Source organism: Dermacentor andersoni, chromosome 7 (assembly GCF_023375885.2).
Source record: "Dermacentor andersoni chromosome 7, qqDerAnde1_hic_scaffold, whole genome shotgun sequence".
Classification (NCBI taxonomy): Eukaryota; Metazoa; Arthropoda; class Arachnida; order Ixodida; family Ixodidae; genus Dermacentor; species Dermacentor andersoni.
In genome coordinates, this window is record NC_092820.1 from 71,102,283 (window position 1) to 71,123,921 (window position 21,639).

The 21,639-nt window shown below is 47.8% G+C and overlaps 1 long non-coding RNA gene across 2 annotated transcripts in view; it reads left to right on the forward strand.

Moving 5' to 3' along the window:
* Nucleotides 1-21,639, forward strand: part of LOC140219423 (uncharacterized) — a 109,881-nt gene that overhangs the window by 76,236 nt on the left and 12,006 nt on the right. Inside the window, exon 2 of one of the 2 annotated variants that reach the window (XR_011895709.1) lies at nucleotides 13,887-14,210. This is a non-coding gene — a long non-coding RNA (uncharacterized lncRNA). Of the gene's footprint in view, nucleotides 1-8,751; nucleotides 14,211-21,639 lie in introns of those variants that run through there. The other variant, XR_011895708.1, reaches the window with a different exon arrangement.

Below are 21,639 nucleotides of genomic sequence, written 5' to 3' on the forward strand. Positions count from 1 at the left end.
GGGAACACAAAGTGCCCGAAATTCGCCTGCCGCGGGTTCGCAGTCCAGCGAAACCGCACCAAACACCGTCGGCTCGGTCAACTACAGGGGCCCAGCTTCGCGTTCGCTCTAAACGAGTGTTGAGGCCACAACAGTTCGTTCTATGTGAGACACTGTGCCATTGCCCCAATACATATTTTGACGGTAGCACCGCCCTCGTTCGTACTAAGCGAGCGTTCGTTATATCTGCGGCTGTTATAAGTGGGCTGGACTGTATTCAGGCACAGGTATACCTGGCACATTGAGCAAGAAATAAAGGTGTAGCCCCCTTTGCATGCCTTGCACCTGGTTCTGCGCTCATTCCAAAGTGGCTAATGCTGTGTTCCGTCCTTTCGGACATTTCATGGTACTGAGGAACTTCTTGACGAGCGGGAGATATTGCTGAGATGGTCGTCCAGGTGCACGCTCTCTGTAATCTACCAGTGCCGTCGCAAGAGAAAACTACACGGGCATTGTACTATTGCCTTGCTGTTGTGCATGACGTTTATGCAGAAACCATGCATTCACTGTGGCCACTTTGACAGTGTGCCACAAGATGTACATGTACCATTGCTTTGCCCACATTGGAAAGCGATAACTGTAGCAAATCTTGTCTAGGAGGTCAACACCACGCATTGAAATGTTGTTCTATCGTGAGGAATATGAGCGGGAACACGTGAATGCGTGGCAAATAGCCTCGAAACTGAGTTAGAGCGATACGCGGATGGCGCTGCCGAAAACGGAGGGGAAAGAGGGACGCTCATCCGCTAACTGTTGACACTCCCACCGCACCTGCGTTTGTCAAAGACGGCGGTTTGCGGTATTTTACTGGCCGCTGATAGCCGATAAGACGGTTAAGTGCACAGCAACTTACAGCGGGGAATTTTTTTTCAGTCATGATTTTTTTTAAAGCTCTTGGGCACCCGTTCCTGCGTTTAGCGTAAGGAATTTTCAGATATACTCCCGTAGGACCTGATGTTAACTTTATGGAGTGCATCGTGTCACGCGTTCCCGATAGACGGACAGATTTTGCAGTTAATTAGCTCTCGAACGTTTGCGCTTCAAAAGAGTGCTGCAATTGGCCGCGCTTCGGTGCACAAGTTATCAGCAACCGCAATATCCAAAGCTGTATCAATGTGCGCTGGCGATGCGAAGTCCGACACTTCGTATACAGAGACGCATCTTGAGAGTGCCAACAGTTATTAGAACAGCGTCCTCCTTTCCACTTCGTTTCCCAGCTGTAGACTAATACGCTTATGATCACTTCTGAGGCTCTACTTCCCCTCTTCGTCTATTTCCATTATTGTGAGCTTGCTATACACCCCCTGTGACGTTAAGTGGTAGCGTGTATACACCTGCTTCTTCGTCCTTTAACTGCTGTTCTATTTCTAACCACTTCGCTCTCTTTCTGCCGCCTTGCATGTTTTTGTACCTGATCCTGGTGGTAAATTTCTTTTTTGTAGTTTTCTTCCTGGACCTCCTAGTGGACATTTTATTGGCGTCAGCCTCTATTGTTGCACTTTCTACATTGTTTCTACCTACCCCTACGCCCTGAGGCGTAGTGGACCCCCTAGATAAGCTACTGCACGACCTGCCAGGCGATCTCTGCTCCTAGCCTTCCATAAAGTGGATGCCATCTCGTGTAAAGCCTCCGCCAAAGCCTGCTCTGTGCACATCTCTGTTTATGTCTGCCACTTCAAATCCTTTCTCCAGGCTTAGCTTTCTTATCTCCTGATTAACAGCCACAACGTCCTTGGTAATTTCTCCGTTCCGTCCTTGCACCTCCGGCACTGTGCATACCATGATCTGGACTTGCTGTGCTATCACCCTTAAATCGTCAACTCCCTCCACTAATCTTTCCTCGACGTTTGCGGCTTCACCATTCAGGACATCATTTAGCCCCTCCGCTACCACTACCAAATTGCGCTCTGCAACATTCTTAGAAAGTTCGCTTTTTGTCTCTCTCAGTACTGCGTTCATTGTCCTGCCTGGAAACGCCGCGACTGCTACCCGCTTATCACCCTTTACACGCTCCATTATAGCCTCCTCAGACCCGAGAAGAAAGTTCGGTCTGAAAATGTTTATTTCATATACAGTCAACGACCGATTTTTCGAACCCTCTAGGGAACGTAAAAATGTCCGAAAATTCAGGCAGTCTGAAAAAGTGAATGCATTAAAAAAAAACGCACCTTCTTTCTTTTTTTCTCGGATCTAGAGGTAAAGGGCAAAGTACCAGGCTTCCGAAACCCTGCCAAAGCATCAGTGAAGTGGCTATAAAAAGAGGCGTTCAAAAACTCTTTATGCAGCCGACTGCCACTTTATTATGTACATGTGCATCGTCGGGCAGCCGGTGTTATTGCTGCAGTGGCTTGAAGAACGTGTTGATAGTTGTTTGGACGGCGTTCCGGTTGCATGCGATCATATTCACACCCGGCATGGGCTCAACCCCCAGGGTCCCCCTTTCCCCGGACACGGCTAAACCGCGCACGGCTACACGCGGGAGGGTCCAGCCCTCGTGTGCTCGGGTACGTGGTGTCGCAACACACCAAACGCCTGCTGATGCAGACGCCCTTGCGGGGGCGACTGCGTCAATGGGCGACAATGTGTATTTCGCGCCCATTGTACAGTCCATTAACCATCGGCATAGTTTTGTATGGGTTTTATGCACTTTAGAGCGACTGTTTTTAGGCCCCTTTACAGCCACCGTAACATCTGCCCTTCGTTATTCATACCTCCATTGCGAACGCATTACCACCGGCCTGGCACTCTTTGGCCACATTTGGCCCTTGCGCCACAAACCAACACATTCATCATAACATCTCTAGCTCAGCACACTATTCAAATTCATTCTTAAAATATAAAGAATCGGCGGAGAAACAGAGACTGCCCACCACTGGGGCTTTAGCTGAAATGTATAATAGCCCCCTCACTATATATGAATTGAACAGAGTTCTCTCTGCCGGTAAAAAACGGCAACAGGTCTTGACCGTGTCCACTACACAATGCTGGCACACCTATCTCAAGCATCGCTGGGGCGCTTCTTAAGTTTTTCAATAAGATATGGGAGTCTGGCGTAATGCCCAAAGATTGGAAAAATGTGGTAGTAGTGCCTTTTTTAAAATCTGGTAAACCCTCAACATCCCCTAGCAGCTAGAGGCCCATTGCCTTAAGCTGTATAGCCAAATCCTACGAGAGTATCATAAACATAAGGCTCACATTCATCCTTGAATCAAGGAACCTAATAGATGTGCACCAGTACGGATACAGAAAGGGCTGTTCGACAACTGACCACCTCGTACGGCTAGAACATGAAATACGTAACATGTTTCTACACAAAGAACACTGTCTCGCAGTATTTTTCGATCTAGAGAAAGCGTATGATACCACGTGGCGGTATGGAATTTTAAGAGACCTGGCTGACTTGGGAGTGCGTGGCAGAATGCTAAACTGTCTGATTTTATGGCAAATAGAACATTTCAGGTGCGTCTCGGCGCAATACTTTCACGCACATTTACACAGGAAAATCGCGTTCCACAGGGTTGTATTCTGAGCACGACACTCTTCATAATCGAAATGAACTCTGTTAATAAAATCATCCCATCCTCTGTTATGCACTCATTATATGTCGGCGATTTGCAAGTGGCTTGCCGCACCTCAAATCTACCCACTTGCGAAAGATAACTACAAATAACCGTAAATAACCTTACACATTGGGCTGACAAAATGGATTCAGTTTTTCAACAGAGAAAACTGTTACAGTTCTCCCAGAAACGAGGGTTACACTTCAATCCAGTTCTCACATTCCAAGGTACAACCTTGCCAGTCAAAGAAGACTACAAATTTTTAGGCGTAACATTTGACACAAAGCTGAACTTCCTGGCCCATATTAACACAACTAAAATTAAAGCAAATCAAGCATTAAATATCCTCAAGGTGCTATCGCACAAGCACTGGGGATCTGACCGAACTTGTCTACTACGTATATACCGGTCCCTCGTACGTAGCATCCTCGACTACGGTAGTGTAGTTTATGGTGTAGCTAGGCAGTCATACTACAAGCGACTCGATCCAGTTCATAATCTCGGCCTACGACTGGCGAGCGGTGCCTACAGAACATCACCTGTCCAAAGTTTATATGTTGACTGCAATGAGCCTTCCTTACAGCAACGCAGAGCACTACTTACACTTTCCTATGTACTATGAGTTCAATCATCACAACAACATATATGCTACTGCATCGTAACACAATGCAAATCACGGATACACTACACAAGCAAACCGAACATGATTCGGCCACTAATCTTACGACACGAAGAATACTGTCAGACATGTTCCTCATGAGGCCCTGCAGGTTGCTGAAAGGCCACCAAGATTGACACCATGGTACAACTTTTCACACCTATGTGACTGGACACTAACACAGCTAAAGAAAAAAGACATTCCACAAGAACACAATACAAGAGTTCCGAGCTATTCAAGAAAACTATAAAAATTACAAGGAATTTTACAGTGACGGCTCCAAAACACAAGAATACGTAGGTGTCGGAATGATAACAAAAAATTGGCAAAATAGCATTCGAATAAATAATGTTTCTTCAGTGTTTACCGCCGAAGTTTTTGCGATATGGATGGCAGTAAAAAAATTACCAGCAGCAAGCAGATGAATGCATACTGATTCGTTAAGCGCACTCAGAGCTCTAAACCTTAACTCCGCGTCTGAACCCCTACTTGGTGATATCCCAAAGATGTTGGCCTATAACGAAATACGGAAGAACCTTACGATTCTGCTGGGTCCTAAGCCTTGTTGGGATACCAGGGAATAAAGCAGCAGATAGATGTGCGTTCATGACAGCTCGCAAAGGTATAACACAAACAACACTTCCATACAAAGACAGTATCCGAGCGATTCATAAGGCCCTGACATCAAAGTGTCAACTAGAATGGGACTCTTGCACAAATAACAAGTTCCACACAATAAAACCCCTGCTTAGCGAATGCAAGTCATGCAGTCACCAGCAACGCTTCCATGAGGTGATCCTATGTAGACTCCGAATCGGGCATACACATTTGACACAATTTTCTGCTTCAAAACGAAAACCCGCCAACTTGCGAGAAGTGCCATGAACCACTCGCAGTAATCCACATTATTATGACATGTCCAAATATTGAAACACAGAGACAAAAGCTTTTACAGAATTTCTATAACTTGCACATACCTTTACACCCCGCCTCAATACTTGGAGATGAACCGCTAGTGCCCTTTACTGACCTGTTCAGCATTCTAGAGGAAAGCGGTTTTTTGTTCAGCTTTCTAGAAGAAACCGGTTTTTTACAGACTCTAAAGTAACGCAGCTTCCGCTGCTTTAACATTTGAATTCTTAATATCTTGTGGCTGGCGCAGCATGGCCTTAGACGCTTTTGCACCATTAAACCCGAATTAACTAACTCTTCTCAATGACGACAGAACGAGCTTCGCTGTCGTACGAGGCCTGCACGTATGCAGCACCAGCATAATTTGGAAAATTGTGCATAGCCCACTGGTCAGTCGATTTGGGAACATTTTTACTGTCAAATGGAACGGCTGGCTCCACACATTTGTCCGGTTCGCTGGGTTGCGGCGCTGCACAGCAGCCGTGTATGTCTTCATCACATAATTTTTTTCCGTCATCTTTCGTTGCTTCTTCACACCGCCTCTTCGGTGGCGGTCGTTCTCGAGTGGGCTTCTTCAAAAGATACTTAGGAAGGTTCGGCAGTATAGTGGGCACGGCGTCCGGTGAAAGCGATGGCTTTCCACGCGAAAGGAGCACCTCTTTTCCATCAATCACATGCGCATAGTCTCACAAAATGTACTTATCCTTGAAGCGCAACTCACAGAGAGCGTCAGTCACTTCTAAAGCCTTGTCAGCGCAATGAAGGTTGTGCTCCCAAATCCAGCGCTTGCATTCGTCATCGGGGACTCCGAACAAAAAAAGTTTTGGCGAGTTTTTAGCACCGCTATACCCCGTCCTGCAACCAGGCGTGAAGCAGTAGTTCCTGCGTTGAGGCTTCATCGTGAAAAAAAAAACACAGTACACCACGAACATCGGAGTACAGCGAAGCGTCAACACACAAGAAGCACGTCAAGACAGGCAAGCCGGCAAGCAGCCGCTGCGCCGCGGCGGAATCCCCAGGATGGATGGATGGATGGATATTATGAGCGTCCCCTTTGGAACGGGGCAGTGGGTTGCGCCACCAAGCTCTTTCACCAGGTAAAAGGCGCAGCTGCGCCACCTCGCAGCCGCTTGAGACTTTTGGGATTTGAGCTTCACGCGCGCAGCCTACCAGGGCCTTCCCTTGGCCCACTACACCTAATCTAGCACACTATAGGCAGAAGTGCTGCGATGAACATAGCTAGCGTGGCCAGACCAAATCGGTGTGTGATGGCTATATTCGGCTAGTAGTGGTTCAAAGCGGTGATGTGCTTCGGCTGCAAGTCGATTTCCTTCGCAAGGGCGCTGCGCGAGGAGCCAAAGGACCTTCCGTCGCATCAAAAAGTCCGGAAAATTGGACGGCGGGGGGTTCCAGCGTCTGAAACTTCAGATATCCTTATACACTGATTCTATGGGGCTCATGGCGGTGCCGCGAAGACATCCGAAATATCGGGCATTTCCGAAAATTTGGGCGTCAGAAAATTCAGTCGACTGTATGATGTTTTCAGTTGTAGCCCCCAGAACACCAATTAACAGCAATTTCAGTCATAGCGATCTCAAGCTGTGTGATAATGCATGTCCCCCTACAGGGACGTCTGCAGGGATCCCTATCTATATTGGCTGTGCATTGTGACACCACTCAGAGCAGGAAGAAACGGCAAAATTTTATTGGTATTTACAAATGAGCAGTAAAATGCAACTGTGAAGTCGGGCATGAAAATTGTAGAAGCAGTTTCTTCCAACCTCAATGCAGAGGTAGACCTTGCACTGCGCGCATCGGTGGTGCGTTTTCATCTCTCAACCTGCGTTGCCGCTTCTTTGTCCGCTGGCGAGATCATCTTTGAGTGGTAGGTGAAGAGCCCCTTGTTTTCGGAGTGTTTGCGAGGGAAGAGCATTAGGTAGCTTTCTGGGTTCGATGTCCATTTCGTCTTCATCCGAATGTACTGGGTCCATGTTTCCACAAATCAGCGCCTCCGCAACACACATCTTGAAATCAAGGTAGTCCAAGATATTCTTCCTCGGCAGCCCCAGGGCGTTTTTGTCCGCTCTGTACTGAAGCCACCCGTTGACGCAAGCAATGTCTGACATGTGCAAGATTGTACGAAGCGTCCACCGATTCATTCAGCTTCTCTGTGCATACAGAACTAGCATTCTGTCGCTAGGTCTACTCCTCCCATTTTGTCATTGTAACTTTTGATTGCAGTGGGCCGAGGCACATCCACGTACTTCTTTTCTTTTTTGCACCACCTTTTACAGGTGTGCTCCGGATCGACTCCAAAGGCAGTAGAAATCATGAGAATTCGCTTCTTATCTAGCCATTTGGTAAAGGCCACCTTGTTATCCCATCTCATTACTTCTTCAGAAGTCCCCCGTGACTGCTTCACAAAGTCTTTGTCATTCATCAAATGAATTTCCTTTTGAAGCCGGTTCTTCATCAGCGTGCCAGTAGCAAATATGTCTTTATCAGTTCATCCATCAAAGAGCTGGATGAAAACCAGCAGTCAATGTTCAGCGTTGAACACTGCCGAACAGTTTCCACTAGCGTCAGAACTGAGTTGCCAGACACACCAAGGATGAAGTCGGGAAATGTTTCTTTGCCCTTGTAGATTGTGAAATTATAAAGGACCCCATCCTTGCCGGCCAGAACAATTTTTCAGCCCCACTGGATGTGGTTTGTTTGGAACGTACTGCTTGACAGGGCAATGGCCAGAAAATGGGATGATTTGCTCATCGACGCAAAAGAAATTCGGTCTTCCTATGGACAAGCAACCTTTCCACACCATCTCAACAAAAAGGTGATACTTTCCATAGCCTATCTGACTTTTTGTCATTGCCAGTGACGTCACTCTCAGTTCGGCAGCATAGCTTGGACCTAATCTGGAAGAAGTGATCTCTTGGCATTGTGTCTGCTATTTCGCTCACAGCAAATCCTTTCTTCCAGAAAAACCAAATCCTTAGGGAGCCTATTACTCCCATGAGCATCGAACAGCCCAAAAATTGCTTAACTTCCTGGCCACTAATTTTCGCAACAATTCCCCTGTCCTTGTGGATACGTTTATTTGTTTTGTTAGCCATTTCTTCAAGCATATCATCCTTCACGTACTGCTTGTAATAGTCTAGTGGGGAGAAATCACATGTCTTCTGAAACAACACATCCAGTCTCTGGATCAGGCACAGTATTCTCTGGAGTTGTACTCGCTGCTCTCCACAAGACACGTCGCTGTGAAGTTTGAGCAGCTGATTCTTCACTGTCACTATCCAATGAGGCATCACTGTACTCCTGTGTCATAGTTGTATGCATCGTCTTCTCCTTCACTTTCAGAGTTTGATATGTCGGAGTTATCGCAATCACATATTGAAGTCAGTATTTCCTCGGCCTTGCTAAGGGGTAGGCCTGAAATAAACAAGAACACTTATTTATTTTTTAGCTTCCGAACGTGTATTCAAAAGATTTTAGTACACGAAACCGATCAAGAACTGTCAGCACTGAGACCCAGCGTCCCGTCCCTGTACAGGGACATATCGTTCAGCGCACAGCGCGGAACAGAAAACAATGCATTTTCGCAAGGAACATCACTGAAATGTTCTCTCTACCATAACGATTCTAAAAACAGCATAAGGCTTCCTGAAATGGGGTTTATTGTAGCTCGTTCGGGGGATCGCAGGTAGCTCTAGATCACGAGTCCTAGCGCTTCGCATCAACAGCCCGAGCTCGTGTCTCGCGCCGCAGCGGTGGCAGTCCGCACAGTGCCACATGCATATTGCCCACTACATTCCATAAAATGTGTTATCAATGATCAAAATGCTCTTGCCTGGCCGTCGTGAGTAAAACGTGCTCGTGCTGGTTGCAGCCATGTTGTCTTCTCGACGAAGCGAACAAACTCTTCCCGCTCTTCACAGATGGCGCCACAATGCTTGTCCTCCGGCAAGGACACCGGTTGTCTGTTCTATAAAAGCTCAGTCTTAAGTCAGAACCTGAGAACGAAAGTCCCCATACAGGGACATGGGGTCTGAAGAGGTCTTTTGCACCTATTCGTATTTGAGTCACCACCGATAAGCACTAGGGTATTCCCTCCCTCCCTCCTAACTTCCAGATTATGCTGCCTCTTATCATTGACTGTGACCTCATTCCTTGGGGTTAGCTTTTTCCCCTCCATCGCCTCCTGACTTCATAGTTGCCATGTGTGCACAGGTGTTCCTGTCTGAACCTGACTGACCTTTCCTATCGTTGTTCATGCCAGTGCAGGCCCCATCCACGTGGCTCGCGCTGGGAATTCCGCCAATTTGACTTCGCATGGCGGTGTCAGCCATTTTTTCGTCCAACAATTCACTAAGCTGCTCTTGGCGTTTGCGATTCTCTGCCCTCTCTACCTTTAGCTCCTTTTCTAGAGCATCCATACGTAACCTTAGGCTGGTGTTCGCTTCATCAGCCCTGTCCAGGCGTGCACCTAATATGCAGCATTTGCACATGAAATCTGTGCCTTCGGCCTCCTCTACAGATTCGAACCGTGTTTCCTTCCAGTTCACCGATGCCTCACACTCCTTGCATTTAACCTTCAGTTGCTTGACCATTTTAGCAGCACTCTATTATCGCTACCACAAAAGCTAGAAAAATACCACTTGCAATCACGTGCTCAAATAAAATTCTGCCTACCGCAAGAAGCCGATCACCTAGAAAAGAAACTAATTAACTACCTGTCTAAACTAGTTAAATCGCAAATGAGCCCTGCAAATCTATAGCTGCCGGCCGGAAAAGATCCGGCCGTTAGGTCACTGATCTGCTCTTTCGCGAGCACTTCACCTGACTAGCCTAGATCTAAAAACTAGCCTAAATCTAAATTCTTAAAATAGTAAAGGAAAGAACTCGTCTATTTGTCGCAGTCACGGCGCTCTCGCAGTTGTCCGTGCGTCTGGTCCCGGTCACCATGCGTAATCCGAAGAGCACCGAAACAAGCGTCCGCACCGCACAAAAACTGCAATGGCTGATAAGGCGCGTGCCTAGCTCCATCTAGGTTATATAAACACAACTGCTAAATACTCCGTTTTCCCGCCTCAAAAAGAGTTACTTAACAAATTAACAACTGGAAACACTATAAGCACTCAATGTTTATGATAGTCTTTAAACCACAATGGTGGTGGTCTTTGCCTTTTCGAGCGCCTAATTTCTGGCGTTCGATAAGTACATGAACTAGAATATGTACACACGAAGATACACTCGCGCATGCGCAACAAGGTGACAGGGTTATCACTTCATCACCTAACAGTGGTAAACACATGTGCTGCATTCCAGATACCGACACAACAATGGGCACAAATTCCCAACCACATTTTCCCGTATCTCTAATGGCATTTCGCTCCTGGCACATTGTCCTTTATGCTTTTACTTAGGGCATGAACTCGCTTTTCTTGTTGTTGTTGGTCATCCCGGTGGGATCCGTCCTAAACCCCTTGGCAAGCCAGTTGGTCAACTTGCTAGGCTTGTTGGCTTTACTTTAATTTTTTTGCCATGCCTCTTCGTTGCCACAGCAGAAGCCTTCAACCTTAGTAGGAATTCATGAGTGGCACTTGTGGTGGTGATTCCATCCAACTGTGTGCTCAGACAGTGCAGGAGTGCAGCACTATCGGGGTCTCTTGCAGCTGCTGAGTAGATGTGCTTCATGCTCCTGTTGAACAGTGAGCACTCATATTCTTCTGCCAGGTCCTGCAAAGGATTTCTTTCTTTGTCAACTATTGTACATCTATTCTAGCACGAACCTGCTAGCTGTGAATATGCCATATGCTTAAAAATGTAGACACTCATAAGCAAAAACCCATCTCTCCCTTTTATAAGGTTGCATGCCCAAAAATTGGTAATGACGGCAAATTGTTTTAATTTGTGAATGTGCCCAAAGTTGTTGCAGATCTTATATGTCTGCAATGTGACCAGTAAATTATACTTTAGTGTTTATCACGAGCAGCTTAGAACAAAACCGCCCCTTTATGTGAATGCATACATTCACCCTTAAATACACGTACACACACGTGCATGCACACACACAAACACAGTAGAACCTTGTTGATACGTTCTCAAAACATACGTTTTCCCGGCACCAATGTTCGCAATCGAGAACACAAAAAATGGCCCAATTGAATTGCACTCATTTTTTACCGGTTCATACGTTCCTGGAAAACAAGATTTCTCGGCACCAATGTTCAGTGCGTGGCCAAACTGACATCTATGATACGCTTTCCAGCCGCTATATCTGATAAAAACTAGAAAATGTGCGAGGTGCGCACGATCAAGAACAGTATATAGCTGCCCGCCGTGGCAGCTTCATCGTAATACTCGCACGCCCCTCTCACTAAAAATGACTAAAAATGAAAGAAAACATGGCGTCTGTATCAGGTTATCAATGTGCAGAAACATGGAATGTAACACACCTCGGGCTGTATGCTGGAGCGAGCATGTAGCTCTTGTGGTGCAGTCGGCACTTTCTTGTGCAGCTGGCTCACTGGCCCCAGGAGTTAAAGTGCCATGTTGTTTTTCTGAGTGGTAAATGGCATGAAGAATTGCTCTGGGGGGCGTTGATCCCCGAGTGCCAGATGAGCCCGCTCTCTGCAGTCTCCTGGTGTGAGCTCTGGGCTGTTTGGGAATGGCCCACCAAAGGCCCACTGCACAACTGTGGTGCTTGCAGAAAGCTCCCTGGCTTCCCTTCCAGTAGCTGCAGACTCCTACATCAGCCCTTACCTCATACGTAGCATTACCCAGAGTTGGATACATTGTAGACATTCTTTCACTTGGACTATTAATTCTGGTGGAATTACATGCAGTTTTTGGAGGAGGTGCTTGAAATCAATTTGGTGTGATTGTTCACAATGATTTGCATGATGCAGCAGCCACGTTCCAAATATTTTTCCCAATTAGTCAATACAAATTCAATTAGCACTACTGCATTGTAGGCATTGGTGCAGTTGAGAATTACATGCTTGAGGATTCTGGTAGATGCCTCAGAATAATCGTTAGTATTCTGTCCTCTTGTGACAATCCCAACACCATAAAAAAGCACCCACTTACATTCACGTTGAAGGAATGCCTCAACTCTTCGGACATAGGATGTATGAGGCAGGGCGTGTAGGTATGCTTTGGCTGCCTGAAATTCGCCATAATCTTTTGCGTAAAGAATCTGAAACATAATATGAAACATTGATATGTATCAGTTTGTTTTCAACACCCTCATTTTCTTATAGTGATGTTTTTCATATAGTTGATTAGCTTAAAGAGCCCATTCTTGCTAGAAAATTTAGTTTGCAAAATATGAGTACCAGGCCAAATTATTGCTGTCTTGTGCACATAGCCTGTGAATGTTGTTTTTTTTTGGTTGAATAACTCCATTATTCAGTGGCTATCAGTCTGTAGCAGACATCGTGCATCATAATTATTGCATTTTTTATTTGTCCGAATTGTTTCAAATAAGTGTCATGAAACCATTTCTTTCACTTCGTGTATTATGCAATAGCTAGCTAACATACTAACACTGATGAGTGAAAAAAATTGCCACGACAAATGGCAGTCACTCACGCAGTAAATTAATCACTATGCTAACATTAAAGACCTGTGGTTCGTCCTGCGTGTTCACATTCAAAATGACCAGAAATTACTGACAACTGTCATCACAGGCCATAAATTGGTGCATTTTAGAATAAGACCCAGATAAAAAATTGTAGACTAAGGAGTCGCAGCATTGAAGCTTTACTGAACCCATAGAAAGCAGAGATGAGTAAAAGTAAACTCAAATTGCAGGTTATTTTATCTATTCTGGGACCGAATTGCAGCAGATACAGAATAATCTTGCCTCCAGACTAATCAATGAACCAGTCTTTACCTGTGACATTCTTTGATGACTTCAAAACATTGTGCTTCACATGGTGGCCAGTGATTGCCTAGCTTTGATGCTGCACCATGACAATGTCCCACATCACATGGCACTTTGACACCAATACTGGCGACTGCGTTTCCACTGTCGTCACTCATCAGATCATCTAAAAATCAACTAATTTTCATATGTGTACATTTTTCTCTGCAAGTTGCAAATCAATGCAATGGAGTGACATTTTTGGACTGTGAACAGCATCCTCTAGCTCATGATAGACAAAATGACTGACTGCAGTTGAGGCTTTCCAGTGATGCTATACTGTGTAGATGGAGGAGCTCTGAAAGCAAGTGGTTTCAGAAAGAAGATAGCTTTTAAAGGAAATATCCCAATAAAAAATTCCAACAAGTTACCAGTCTGTTTGTTATATGAAAATCTAGCATATCCGCTTGTAGGTCTATATGCTTGGGAAGGAAAAGTATCTGCGTTCACCCGGTCGACGGAACGCAGGCGTTAGGTTCACCGAAAAGTCACGTCCGGGACGCCATATCTGTTCTTTGTTTTTTCACGTCCGGGATGTCACATCCGCCCTTTCTTTTGGCAGTATAAGGGCAGGCTAGGAGTGCATGGAGCAGTGGATCGCTTATTTTTCGAGCTTTTCCTTATCGTAAGTACTTCGTCTTTCCGTTCGATGTGCATCTACTACGCGGAGCTAAGCTTTCGACTGCATGATGCCATATATAGGTGTTCTGTGACGATACTTTATTGCCAGGTTCCTCACGAGCTTATTTTTGTTGTGATGCATTGCCGGGACCGCCACACCGGCCAGCCAGTGGAGGGCGTACCGCAGGCGTGAGGTGCCTGCTGCATCGTACAGCCGCAGAGCCCACCTAGTGGTACAGCCCTGTCCTCGGGCAAGAAGCTGGGAGTCTGCCTTGTGGACCCGAAGGACCTGGACATGCAGGGTCTTGACAGCAGCCAGCCAGGACAGCCGGTGATGAATGCACAGCCCCGGATACACCACTGCTGTGCTCCTGGGTAACTGGACGCCTTCCAAATGCAGCCGGGCAGCTGTGCGGCGGGCAGCTGCTCTTGGGTGGAGCAGCATGGCCTCCGTCTTCCTTGTTGAGATGGCAAGGCCAATGCTGCTCAGGTAAGCAGCGATGGTGTCGAGGTCTCTTTGCAGAGCCAAGCGCGCGCTGCTGTGGCTGTGTGGTGGACTTCGCACCCGTAGGACGATGTCGTCCGCGTAGATGGAGGTATTCACGGGGTTGTGGGGGTCGATCGGCAGGGCAGCAGGCAGTTGGGCCAGGGCCAGGTTGAACAGGAAAGGGCTCACCACTGATCCTTGTGAGAGGCCCGCTGCCACTGACCGAGGGGAGTTCCTCGATCGGCCCACTCGTACCCTGAGGGTGCGTTCTTCCAGGAGCGACAAGATGAACCGCCGCAGGTTCCCGTTGATGCCAAGTAGGTTCAGGGCCTGCTGAACGACTGGATGGGGCAGACTGTCAATAAGCACCAGAAGCACGGCGTCACCGCAGGCCTTTGCCTCTTCCAGCGTGGAGACCAGGTCCGCGATTGAGTCCGTGGTGCATCGGCGCTGCCGGAACACTGTGTGCTCGTCGGCCAGGAACCCATGGGCACGGGCCACCCAGTCCAGTCGGACCAAAGCAATGGCCTCCATCACCTTCCCCCGCAGGGGCGTCTGCGCAAGCAGGCGTTTGGTGTGTTGCGACACCACGGACCCGAGCACACGAGGGTTGGACCCTCCCGCGTGTAGCCGTGCGCGGCTTAGCCGTGTCCGGGGAAAGGGGGATCCTGGGGGTTGAGCCGATGCCGGGTGTCCGGACCTTTAAGGCCCCCCGGCGGAGGCAACACACCTCTTTGGCCTCTGCTTCACGTAGACGGCACCCCCGGACTGACCCACCCGGGGGAAATCGGTAGTTGCCTTTTCCTGTCTCTCTCTCCCTACAACCTTCGTCTTTTTCTTACTTTCCACCTTTCCAGTCTCCTTCTCATTTCTTTATTACTTCCGACCTTCCTGGCAGCAAGGGTTAACCTTGTGTGAGTAGCCAACCTTGGTTATGCCATATTGGGTTATAGTGGCAACGTACAGCTGGCGTTTGCAGGCCCTGTTTTTCAGGCCCTGCAGCGTCCCCTTGTTGGACTCCATGGTGGGTGGCTGGCGTTGCTGCCGAAAACTACACGTCCACACATGGCTACTTCCTTCCCTCCACTACTTGATCGCCCTCAGAAAAGAGGGCGCACCGATGAAGTCTTCCAATTTTTTGGCCGCAAAAAAGAATCCTTCCCGCGCTTCCATGTTATCCATTCTGCAAAACCAGATAAACCAGTAAGAACTATCTCACCCTTCCTTGTCTCGAAGTCATTGACTGAAGCCTTTGGTCCTGGATATAAGGCGTCGAGGATGGCAAGCGGGGATCTCCTCTTGGAGCTCCACGATCAAAAACAATATGAAAAATTGTCAACACTAGTGTCATTTGGGGAAACCCAAATAATTATAACCCCGCACCGCACGATGAACACCACCCGTGGTGTTGTCTCTGACGATGACTTGATGGAGCTCACTGAGGCTGAACTCTTGGAGGGCTTCAGTGACCAGAATGTAATAAATGTTAAACGAATTAAGATGAGGCGAGATGGAAAAGAGATCAAGACGAAACACCTGATACTCACCTTCGGCTCAAGTGTCCTTCCCGAGTCTATCGAAGCCGGTTATATCAAACTTCGTGTTCGGCCATACGTTCCCAATCCTCTCAGATGCTTTAAGTGCCAACGTTTCGGCCACAGTTCACAGAACTGTCGAGGCCGGCTGACTTGTGCCAAGTGCAGTGACAAAGAACATTCTTCCGAAACGTGCCAGAACACTCCACATTGTGTTAACTGTGATGGCGAGCACGCCGCGTACTCGCGGTCGTGCCCTGCCTGGAAAAAAGAAAAGGAAATCGTTACAATCAAAGTCAAAGAAAACGTAACTTTCAAGGAGGCACGGAGGCGGGTATCATACCTGCCCAAGAAAACCTTTGCCGATGTGGCGCGTCAGGGGGCAGCGTCACAACAACCTCCGGCGGCTGTCCGGCTCACAAGCAGTGAGTCGCCAGTCACGCCATCTGCCCCCACGGTGGTTGCAGCTAGCGCTGCTCCGCCAACAGAGCAGACGGAGCCATCGACCCCGAAGGTGGGCGCAGCCGAGGCTGCCCCAACCTCTGAGGCCCCCTCCAGCGCTGGCAGCGGCCAGCGCAGCCAAATCCCTCTGGGAGCCCCATCGACCTCCGGGCTGGTGGGCGCAGGGGTCTTGCCCTCCAAGGCGGGACTCCCTCTGAAAACTTCCCGCTCGCAAGAGCACGTGTCCGGCGCCTCACAAGAGGCAATGGACACCACACCTATCCTCAAGGCGCACCAGACGCCTAAGGAGCGTCGAGAATCACTCGAACGCTTCAAAAAGAACAAAACACCTATTACAGGGCCTCGAAAGGGCTCTGTAATATAAGGCATCTTTCCGTTTCCGTACACACAGCACTAATTTACCTTAAACATGGATACACAAATCATTCAATGGAACATCAGAGGTCTCCTTAGAAACCTTGATGATTTGCAAGAACTCATTCACAAACATAATCCAAAAGTGCTGTGTTTACAGGAAACACACTTAAAACCAAAACACACAAACTTTCTTCGACAGCACGTTACTTTTCGCAAAGATCGCGATGATGCTGTCGCATCATCGGGCGGTGTCGCCATTGTTATCCATAAGAGCATTGCGTGTCAACTTTTACAGCTACAAACGCCTCTCGAAGTAGTGGCGGTTCGAGCTGTTCTCCTAAACAAACTCATCACCATTAGCTCTCTTTATATACCCCCACATTACAAATTAACGAAACATGAATTCCAATCCTTTATAGATCAATTGCCAGAACCTTATGTTGTTCTTGGCGATTTCAATGCGCACAACTCCCTATGGGGCGACTCTCGTATCGATGCGCGAGGTCGTCTCGTTGAACAGCTCCTTTTTTCTTCCGGTGCGTGTCTGCTTAATAAGAAGGCACCCACATATTATTGTCTTGCCAACAAAACCTTTTCTTCAATTGATCTGAGCATAGTTTCCCCGTCCATACTGCCTGAACTCGAATGGGAAGTTACTAACAATCCTTACGGAAGCGACCACTTCCCCATACTATTAAGAACACTTAAACAAAACGAATACCCACCACAGGCTCCTAGGTGGAAGATTGACACAGCAGACTGGGAGAAATTCCGAACCCTAACTAGCATAACATGCGATGACATGTCCTCGTTAGAAATTGATGCTGCTGTGGATTACTTTACAGCCTTCATTATAGATGCCGCATCTAAATGCATACGTGAAGTAAGTGGCTTGGCGTGCAAACGGCGTGTCCCGTGGTGGAACGACGATTGTAGGATCGCTCGTAAAAATCAGAACAGGGCGTGGGGGTTGCTACGCGCTTCTCCCACTGCGGAGAATCTTAGCAATTTTAAAAAAGTAAAATCCCAAGGCAGGCGAACCCGCCGACAGGCCAGACGAGAAAGTTGGCAGAAGTTCCTATCGAGTATTAACTCGTTCAGAGATGAGGCCAAAGCCTGGAACAGGGTCAATAGGATAAGAGGGCGACAAGCATATGCACTCCCTTTGGTAAACACAGAAGGCGATACCCTACAAGATCAGGCGGACTCACTTGGGGAGCACTTTGAGAGTGTGTCAAGTGCCAACCATTACTCACAATCCTTTCTCAAATATAAACAGATAGAAGAATGTAAGCCAATAATTAGAAACTCCAGGCAGAATGAACCCTATAACCGGCCTTTCACTATTGCCGAGTTGAGAGCTGCGTTGAACACATGCAAAAGCACTGCACCGGGACCTGACAGAGTCATGTATGATATGATCAGAAACTTACATGCTGACACACAAGTTACACTACTCACACTTTACAACACTATTTTAGCTACGGGATACCTCCCATCTACATGGAAAGAGGCGATTGTCGTTCCTGTCCTGAAGCAAGGAAAAGACCCCTCGTTGACAGCAAGTTATCGTCCAATAGCTCTTACGAATTGTTTGTGTAAGCTCTTCGAAAAAATGATTAATCAGAGACTCATACACTTCCTTGAATTCAACAATATACTCGATCCCTATCAGTGTGGCTTCAGACAAGGGCGGTCAACAACAGATCATCTTGTGCGCATTGAAGGATATATTCGCGATGCCTTTGTACACAAACAGTATTTCCTCTCCATATTCCTCGATATGGAGAAGGCATATGATACAACATGGCGCTACGGGATCTTGCGAGATTTGTCGGGAATGGGCATCTGTGGAAATATGTTGAAAGTAATTGAAAGCTATTTGTCCAATCGTACCTTCCGTGTAAAAGTCGGCAATGCACTGTCACGTCCCTTTACCCAGGAAACTGGTGTACCCCAGGGAGGCGTGCTCAGCTGCACTCTCTTTATTGTTAAGATGAACAAACTACGTGCTTCACTACCACCTGCCATTTTTTATTCCATATACGTAGACGATATACAAATAGGTTTCAAATCCTGCAACCTCACAGTATGCGAAAGACAGGTACAGCAGGGATTAAACAAAGTGTCCAAATGGGCAGACCAAAACGGATTTAAGGTCAACCCCCACAAAAGTTCTTGTGTTCTCTTCACAAGAAAGAGAGGCCTGGTCCCCGATCCTTGTGTAGAACTGGGCGGACAACAAATTCCTGTTAACAAAGAACACAAATTCCTAGGTATTATTCTTGACTCCAGGCTCACTTTCATTCCTCACTTAAAACATCTTAAAGAAAAATGTCTTAGAACAATGAACTTACTTAAAATACTCTCCCACACAACGTGGGGTAGCGACAGACAGTGTTTATTGAATATTTACAGGAGCCTAGTTCGATCACGGTTAGATTATGGTTCCGTAGTATACCACTCTGCCGCACCGAGCGCGCTTAAGATGTTAGATCCCGTACACCATCTGGGTATCCGTCTGGCCACTGGCGCATTTAGGACAAGCCCTGTTGAAAGTTTATATGTAGAGTCGGATGAGTGGCCACTCCATCTTCAGCGAACCAACATCAGCTTAACGTATTTTCTCAAGGTTCGCTCTAATAAGGAACATCCGTGTTTCACAACCATTAACGACTTCACGTGTGAAACACTTTTTAATAACAGACCCTCTATGAGACTTCCTTTCTCACTGCGTGCAAGAGAACTTAGCAAGGAAATGGATGTCCCAATTCTCGAACAACGCCTAATGCCTCCAGCTAAGCTAGTACCGCCCTGGGAGTGGCAGCTGATAGAGTGTGACACATCGTTTGTAGAGGTCACTAAACATGCACCAGAGACACATATCAAAATGCATTTCTTGGAGCTCCAGTACAAGTACTCGTGCACAGAGTTTTACACAGACGCTTCTAAGTCGCATGCCGGAGTGTCCTACGCTGCCATTGGTCCATCCTTCTCGGAATCCGGTGTACTGCACCCTGAAACAAGTATATTTACGGCTGAGGCCCATGCACTATTGTCGGCTGTGAAACATATCAGAAAATCAAATATTCAAAAAACAATTTTATTTACAGACTCCCTAAGCGTAGTGAAAGCCTTGAAGTCACATTGTAAACACAGAAACCCCGTAATTACTGAGCTCTATTCCATTCTCTGTAGAGCGTATATGTCTAACCAGCATGTCATTGTATGCTGGGTGCCTGGACATAGGGGCATCGAGGGTAACGTTCTAGCAGACCAGATGGCCACATCAATTTCATTGCATACAGTTAACCCTACCGCTTCGGTCCCTGTCACAGACCTGAAGCCTTTTTTAAGAAGGAAACTGCGAAACTACTGGCAACGTAAGTGGGACGCAGAAGTAAACAACAAACTGCACGTGATAAAGCCACAATTAGGATCTTGGCCCTCCGTAACAAAAGCACGGCGAACAGATGTCCTATTCTGTCGCCTCAGAATAGGACACACATTTGGCACACATAACTTTTTACTCACTGAAAATGATCCTCCAACCTGTGGTAGATGCGGGGAGAGGCTGACCGTCCTCCACGTCCTCCTGGAGTGTCGGCTAGCCGAATCTGAGAGAAAGAAACATTTCCCCCTAGCATACCGGCAGCAGATCCCCCTTCATCCAGTAATGTTACTCGGCCCAGAACCGCTATTTGACACCAACGCAGTCCTAAGTTATCTGAAAGATGTCGTGTTACATGTAATTAGTCCCATACGTTCATAGCGTCTCCTCTCTTCGGAGGATGGCGCTGTGATAGTTCTTTTGTATAGCACGTGCCTCTAGGCCCTTGTGTTTCAAGGGCTCCGGTGAGGCAACTGTGCTCCAGGTATTTTTATCTCATATATTTTCTATTCTGTGTCACTCTTTTACGATGGATTTTATTGTTCATAGTATACGTCATTAGTCATCGCCATAATTTTATAGCAAGTAGATTTTACGCACTTTACAGCGACTATTTTTAGGCCACTTTACAGCCAAGTCACATCTTCCATAATACATCAACATTAACACTTGTCATGGCGCTCTTTGGCCAAACCTGGCCCTTGCGCCACTAAACACAACACATCATCATCCATCACCTTGCATGCGGCGGAGGTGAGGGAGACCGGCCGATAGGAGCTCACTTTTCCAGCCGGCTTTCCGGCCTTCAGGATGCGGGCCACGATGGCCGTGCGCCATGACTCCGGCACCTGCCCTGACTGCCAGATGTCGTAGCAGTCGAGCAGGCACTGCTGCTCGCTAGTGGCCAGGTTGCGGAGCATTTGGGTCGTCACTCCATCGGCTCGTGGTGCGCTGCGACGCTTCCCCCTCTCCAGGGCTACTTGGAGCTCGTGCAGTGTCAGTGGGTCCTGGCAGATAGCCGTAACCTGGCTCGATGTCCACCCCTGGTGGTGGTTGTGCAGGCAGTTAGGCAGGCTGATGGAAGGCTGTCCTACCGACAGGATGGCTGCAATGCGTGGTACAGCCGGCGCGAACTGGTCGGCGAGGAGCTCCCCAAGGGCCTCTTCGCGGATGCCCAGCGGGATGGCCACGGGGAGGACAGGTTGTAGGCTTGCTCTCCTGCCGGTGAGGGATTTGAGCAGTCTCACGAGCTTATTTTTCCAGGCCAGGGATTCCCTAGACCTGTGTTCGATGGCAGAGCATGGGCTCCTCCAGCTCTGGTTCCTCCTACGCCGGGCCTGGCGTCTACAGCGGGCATCCGCGCATCTGCCAATGCTATGCCTTGCCCGTCCGGATTGCTCTGCGCTCCATACGGCACGGAGGTTGAGAGGGGGAGGTCCGGAGCAGGGGTGTCTGGTTGGGCAGAGCACTGAACAGTGGCAGCCTGAGCACAATCTGCGATGGCGCTCAGGAAGTCATAGCCATCGTCCAACTTGCTGCAGTGCTTTCCGAACAGGGACCAGTCTGTGACGTGGTTAGTTCTTGACCTAGGCCTTCTCGCAGACCCGGGGCTGATCACGATAGGGAAGTGGTCAGATTCCCACGTGTCCGGAGTTGTGGCCCAGGAGTAGGAGCACTGCTTGGTGGT